Source organism: Elephantulus edwardii, unplaced genomic scaffold (genome assembly GCF_000299155.1).
Source record: "Elephantulus edwardii isolate Elephantulus edwardi_28Jun2011 unplaced genomic scaffold, EleEdw1.0 scaffold00055, whole genome shotgun sequence".
Lineage (NCBI taxonomy): Eukaryota > Metazoa > Chordata > Mammalia > Macroscelidea > Macroscelididae > Elephantulus > Elephantulus edwardii.
The window spans coordinates 12,863,815-12,871,385 of NW_006399805.1; the positions used below are offsets into that span (position 1 = coordinate 12,863,815).

The 7,571-nt window shown below is 39.8% G+C and overlaps 1 pseudogene; it reads left to right on the forward strand.

The window, feature by feature from the left end:
• The first annotated feature begins 1,136 nt into the window (after positions 1-1,136).
• LOC102867545 lies at positions 1,137-2,067 on the forward strand (annotated as a pseudogene).
• Positions 2,068-7,571: the final 5,504 nt, after the last annotated feature.

Genomic DNA, 7,571 nt, shown 5'->3' on the forward strand with positions numbered 1-7,571 from the left:
ACTGGGGCAATGGGGGTTGATGTGTCAGAGTTAGTGAGACTGGCTCAGGACAGGGAAGGTTCAGAGCTGCTGTGCATAGGGTTTCTATAGCTTACAGGCCACTTAATGGCTCACAACAACCACAACCACCACCACCACCGAGTTAAAGCTAACCCATAACAGACCCACCTGCATGTTTTCAGAGACAATAAATCACATGGGAGGAGACTGTCCATCTTTCTTCCATGGAGAAGCTTGTGGATTTGAACTATATACCTTTGAGCCCACCACCAGTACTCTGTGGTAAAGAAACAGCACAATTAAGGTATAGTCCGTGAACATAAACATCAAAAGCTCTGTTTTAAACCCAAAACACAGATTGGAAACTCCCCTCTCACAATTTAGCATTTGCTCTTGATAAATACCACAATTCTAACAAAGACATTGTGATTTGAAGGCATAAATTCAGGAGAAAATCTAATGGCAGGGTCTTTAAGATTCTTCTATTTCTTCCTACTCTCAGGTACAGACTTATAAGACTTCTGCACACATTCCTATTTACAGATGTGATAGAAGAATATACTTGGGTATCGTTTTTAAATAGTTCTCAGCTTGAGGACAGTGTCTACTACTTGTTGCTGTTGTGTAGTGTTGAGCTGAAATGAACTCACAGCTAACCCTTCAGCTGGTTTTCTGAGGCAGTAAATTGTGCAGGAGGAAACTGCCCATCTTTCTCCTGTGGGGCAGCTGGTGGGTCTGAATTGTGCACCTTTTCCTTAGCAGTGCAAGTCCTTTCCACTAAACCAGCCGAGCTTCCTGGGAGGACAACTTCAGTATTAGCATATTTTTAACTCCAATGACAGTAGGCTTCAAATAAAGGAAACAGTTAGTGAATACTGTAATAAATTAGCTCCTCATTATTGAAGTTGTTGTTAGGTGCATTTGAGTTACGAACAACTCGTAGCGACTCTGCGAACAACACATCTGAAGTCTCGCCGGTGCCATCCTCAGCGGCTCTGATATACTTGAGTGCATTGGTTATCACAGGCAAGAACAATTCCTTCCCCCTTTCCTGTTTCTATGCATTTCTGCCAAGAAATGGCCGAGATTCACCATATTTACATGCTTGATGAATTGCACTGTCTCTTTCCAGAGAAATGGGTGAAAACCTGACATTGATCACAGAGTTCATCCTCCTGGGGTTTCCCGTTGGCCCGAGGGTCCAGCTGTTCCTCTTTGCAGTCTTCTCTGTTCTACGCCTTCACTCTGCTGGGGAACGGGACCATCCTGGCTTTCATCTTTCTGGACCCGAGACTTCACACCCCCATGTACTTCTTCCTGGCTCACCTGGCTGTTGTTGACATTTCCTACGCCTGTAACACGGTGCCCCAGATGCTGGTGAACCTCCTGAGTCCCTCCACGCCCATCTCCTTTGCGGGGTGCCTCACACAGACCTTCCTCTTCCTGACTTTTGCCCACACGGAATGTCTTCTTTTGGTGGTGATGTCCTATGATCGTTACGTGGCCATCTGCCACCCGCTCCGATATTCTGTCATTATGAGCTGGAGAGTCTGCATTGCCCTGGCTGTCACTTCCTGGATTATAGGAATCCTACTGGCCTTCGTGCATTTAATATTACTTCTTCCCCTGCCGTTCTGTGGACCCCAGAGAGTGAATCACTTTTTCTGTGAAATCGTGGCTGTTCTCAAGCTTGCCTGTGCAGATACTCACATTAATGAAATCATGGTGTTGTCTGGGGCTGTGTCTGTCCTGGTGGGGCCACTTTCTTCCATCGTCATCTCCTATATTAGTATTATCTGTGCCATCCTGAGGATCCAGTCTGGGGAGGGGCGGCAGAAAGCCTTCTCCACCTGCTCCTCCCACCTCTGTGTGGTGGGGCTCTTCTACGGCACAGCCATCATCACGTATGTTGGACCCCGATATGGCAACCCCAAGGAGCAGGAGAAGTATCTCCTTTTGTTCCACAGCCTTTTCAATCCCATGCTCAACCCCCTGATCTATAGTCTAAGGAACAAAGAAGTCAAAGCCACCTTGAAAAGGGTTCTTGAGAAGGAAAGAACTTCTTAAAAGATGGAGAATAACCCACCTACTTTTTATGTAAAATCATAAAGTTAATGGGTTTAACTAATACAAGAAATCATTTCATCAAATATCTACATAGGATACATAAAACTAAAACAGATTCTAGGTCAGCCTTTTTGGCTTCTTGACATTTTCTTTGCTGGAAACACTCAAGAAAAGACCCTTCTGTTTTCTTTCTTTGACACTGAAAGTCAGTGAAGCACATGAATATGAGTTTTTTTCTGATAGTTTTTTTTTCAGATATTAAGTACTTTTATTGAAAAGAAAAGAATATGAGTTCTTTCAATTGGCTACATTGAGGACACATTTTTAATATTGTTTGCGATGTTCTGCATGTTACTGCTAGGTGCCCTCAAGGTGATCTTATGAACCACAGATCTGAACTCTGCCAGACCTTGAGCCACTCTCAGATCTCTGCTGTACTCAAGCCTATTGCAGTCACTGTGTCAATCCGTCTGTGGAGAATCCTTCACTCACCCTTTTCCTTTCCCAGTACGATCTTCCTATCCAGACTGGTTCTTCCCGAACATATGCCCAAAACAAGCCATGGCAAGTTTTACTATCCTTGCCTCGAAGAAGAGCTCTGGTTGCATTTCCTTCAAGACAGACTTATTTCTTCTTTTGACAGTCCATGAAATATCCCATACTCTTTGTCAACACCACTATTCAGAAACATCCATTTTTCTTCTGTAATCCTTATTCACTGTCCAATTTTCAGACCCAAGGGAAGCAATTGAAAAGACAGGGCTTGCTCCAGGCATGTTTTAATCTCTAAAGTGACATCTTTTCTCTTTAAAAACTTGAAAAAAAGTTTTGGTGGCTATTCTCTAAACAAGACTTTCAGAACAAGTTGGTTGACTAAGCAAACTAAGGCATTGGCTATGAAAATATTTAGGAAATATTTGAGGAGTTGAAAGTGATTGGTAGTCTGGTTTTGTTTAAATATTTTAATTCAGCAACTGTCATTTAGAAAGCTCTTTGTTTAAAATATTTTGTTAATTACTAGAATAATTATGCTTTATAAAACAATATCAATTTAAATCATGAAGAATTTAAGTTATGGATTCAAGGAAGGAGAATTTAAAAAGTAACTATAAAGCAAATGATTTTTAAAAATCCACAGAGGATCTCAAATTAACAAACATATAAATATTGAAGCATTTTCTGTAAGGAAGTAGAATTGAGGAGAGAGAAATTTCTCTCATTGGTTTGGAAAATTATCTTGCAGGAAAGATAAAAATTTGGACAAAATCTTGACAAGTAAAACAGACTGTAATTGTTTTAATAATTATTCATAATTGATAAAATAAGTGTAATTATATTTAAAAAATAATTTTCTTATAAATTAAGAGTTTTGAGTATGTTAATCATTTTACCCAAGACTTAATTAACACCAATCCTTAAAGGACACTTTCTAAAAACACAGGAGTAGGGAATACTTTTCAGTTTTCTCCTTGAAACCAAAACCAGAGAAAGATATCACAAGAAAATAAATTTAAAAATCACTTAGAGGAGCGTGAGCACTCTCCATTGCTTGTGGGAAGATGGGATTGAGGCTTCCCTGGGGATATAGTTCTCTACTTTGGGGATCCTTGACTCTGAAGCTGTGGGGCCATCCCAGTGGCCGAATAGGATAATAGACTTTGGGACACAGAGTTACAAGCAGAGGAAAGACCTTACCTCTGCTCTCTACAAGAGGTAAGACTGACTTGAGACACCTCCCCACCCCCTGCACACAATCTGCTTGGGTTGGTGGCCCTGATCTCCCACCAGTCCTAAGATAAAGGAAGACATTAAGTTGCAGGACAAAAGGTGAGAGAGGTGAGGCTTTGTGCTAAGAATGAACATTCTCCATTGCTTGTGGGGAGATGAGACTGAGGCTTCCATGGGGATATAGGTCCCTCCATTTGGGGATCCATGCCTCTGCGGCTACAGGGCCGTTCCAGGAGCCAAACAGGATAAGCAATTTCGGGACGCAGAGCTAAATTAGGAGAAAGACTTTTTCAGTTCCCTGTGAGACGGAGAGCTAAATTGAGACCCTTCCCCCTACACACAAGCTGCTTGAGCTGGCAGCCCTGGTCTCTGATCTCATCCCACTCCGGAAACAAAGGAAGACAGTAAGCTTTAGGAGAGAAGATGTGTGAGAAGATTCTTGAGTAGAGTATCTGGTCCCACACCACTAAGCCACTTCATACATGAGGGATAATTGAGTTGGCTGGCAACAGGGGACTACATCAAAGTCAGATTCGTGCATGGCTGTAATGCAGGACAGAGACTCTCAAGGACTTTAGGAAAGGCAAATTTTCCCAGAAAGGACTTTCAGTAGAGTGTGTGGCTAACCCCACTGAGTGAACATTTTAACTTGGCAACTAATTGATAACATCATAAAGAATCAATCCATCTCATTGAGGGTCTTCCTCTCCTGCATCGTCCCTCCACTCTCCCAAATATTATGTCCCTCTCCAAGGACTGGTCCCTCCTTGCAACATGCCCAAAGTATGTCAGATGAAGCTTCAGAAGATTCCTTGCCTGGTTTCACCCTCTCCAGCACAAGCTTGTTAGTTCTCTCAGCAGTCCATGGTATATTCAGTACTCTTCTCCAGCATCACAGCTCAAATGTATCAATTCTCCTTCTATCATCCCAAGTCATTGTCCAGATTTCCTATGCATAGCAAGTAATTGCAAAGACCATGGCCTAGATCAGGCACACCCAAGTAGCAGAATGAATTAAAAAAAACAAAGTCCGTCAATATGTTGTCTATAAGAGACAAGTAATGAAGAGAAAGATAGACTCAACATTGAAGGTTAAAAAAAAAATACCAAGCAAATGGCATCTGCAAAAAAAGCAGGAGTGGCAATACTAATCTCTGATAAAATAGACTTCATAATGAGAACCACCATAAAACACAGGAAGGGCACTATGTTATATTATATTAAAGGCACAGTAGATAAAGAAAACGTAACATGGGTCAACATCTATGCACCAAATAAGAGACCTGCTAAATACGTAAAACAACTCTTTACAGAATTGAAGAAAAAAGGAAACACCACCAAAATAGTGGTGGGAGACTTTAAAACACCACTCTCAACAAAGGATAGATAACTCAAAAGAAACATAACAAAAATTCAGAAAATCCAAATTATTCATTTAGTCAAGTCGACCTTGTGGATGTATTCTGAATATTTCACCCAACTAAAACTTGATTCACTTTCATCTTAAGTGCACATGACACATTTTCCAGAACTGATCAGATATTAGGGCACAAAGCAAACTTCAAAAAAAGTTATAAACATTGTCTTTGCAGCCATTTCTGGCCGCCATTAATGTGTTCTGTCTGGGAAAAGATTAAAATTTTTTTGGAAAAAAATTCATCAATATTTAAATAATACAAAGTGTCTTCTCAGACCACAATGCCGTAAGACTAGAAATTAATCCCAAGAAGATAAAGCTTATAAAAACACCAATATGCAAGCTAAAGAACACCCTGCTAGAACTTGATTGGGTTATAGAGAAAATAAAGAATGAAATAAAAAAGTTCCTGAAAACAAATGACAATGAAAATACAACATACCAAAACCTTTGGGATATAGCTAAGGCAGTCACCAGGGGTCAGATCATGACAATAGATAAACACAAAAAAAAACAAAGAGAGAACCAAAAGTAATGATCTAACTGAACACCTACATCAAATAGATAAAGCACAACAATCTAATCCCATAACTTGTGGAAGAGAGAAAATTATATGAACACAGCTGAAATCAAGGAGACAGAACACAGAAAAACAATTGGAACCGTCAACAAAACCAGGAGCTGGTTTTTTTAAAGAGTCAATAAAATTGACAAACCATTGGCAAACTTAACAAACTCAAAAAAAGAGAAGACACAAATAACTTGATTAATTAATAACAGAGGTGACATCACAACCAAACCAGAGGGAATGAAATCTATAATATCAGAATATTATGAAAAGCTATACTCTGAAAAATTTGAAAACTTAGAGGAAATGAACAAATTCCTAGAAACTCATGCCCTACCCAGATTGACACAGTCATACGTAAAAACACTTGAACAAACCCATCAAAAAAAAAGAAAAGGAAAAAAAAAAGAAATTAAGCAGGTCATAAAAAGACTCCCACATCAAAAAAGTCCTGGACCAGATGGCTTCATGGCTGAATTTTACAAAACATTCAGAGAAGATTAATGACTAATTCTACTTAAATTATCTTTAAAACTATAAAAGAAGGAACACTCCCAGAGACATTCTGTGAAGAAAGCATAATCCTAATACCAAAACCAGACAAAGTTATTACCAAAAAAAGACAAAACTACAGACCGGTATCTCTCATGAACATAGACACAAACATCCTTAACAAAATCCTAGCCAATAAAATAAAAAAGCACATAGAAAATAAAACCAACCAACCACATCACAACCAAGTGAGATTCACAATAGGTATGCGAGGATGGTTCAGCATAAGAAAAACAATCAACGTAATTCACTATATTGACAAACCAGATAACAAGAACCATATGATCTTAGCAACTGATGCAGAAAAGGCATTTGATAAAATGCAGCACCCTTTCCTGATTAAGATACTCAGCAAAACTGAAACAGAAAAGCCTCAACACACTGAAAAGTATATATGCAAAACTGAGAGCCAATATCATTCTCAATGGAGAAAGACTAAAAGCATTTTCCTTGCGAACAGGAGCCAGACAAGGATGTCCACTATTATTACTTCTATTCAGTATTGTCTTGGAAGTACATACTAGGGCAATACAACAAAAGAAGGAAATAAAATTTATTTCAATTTTTCAAGGTGATCTAAAGAGAAATTGTCAAGTTTATTTGGAGAGGAAAGAGATCTTGAATAGGCAAAGCACTTCTGAAAAACAAAAATGAAGTGGGAGGCATAGCACTCCCTGACCTCAAAACCTACTACACAGCAGTAGTAACCAAAACAGCATGACACTGGTACAATGACAGGCACATAGGCCAATGGAATAGAATCAAGGAGGTCAAGGACTGCAGCCTTCAATAGAGATTGAAGCTCAACACCAAGAAAACAAAGATTCTCACCACTGGGCCAATTGGCAGCATCATTTTGGATGGCAAAGAGATTGAGATAGTTAACAGTTTTAGCTTGCTTGGCTCCACAGTCAACTCTCTTGGTACCAGCAGTCAGGAAATCAAGAGACATATTGCATGGGGAAAGTCAGCTGTCAGGGATCTCTGCAGAGTACTGAAGAATAATGATGTCAGACTGGAGACTAAGGTGCGCCTGATCTGGGCCATAGTCTTTGTAATTGTGTGCTATATGCATCAGAGAACTGGAGAGTGCCTAGGGATGATAGAAGAATTGATGCCTTTGAGCTGTGGTGCTGGAGAAGAGTTTTGAAAAGACCATGGACTGCTAGGAGAACAAACAGGTTTGTCTTGGAGATGGTGAAACCGGGCTGCTCCTTGGAGGCAAGGATTCTGAAGTTT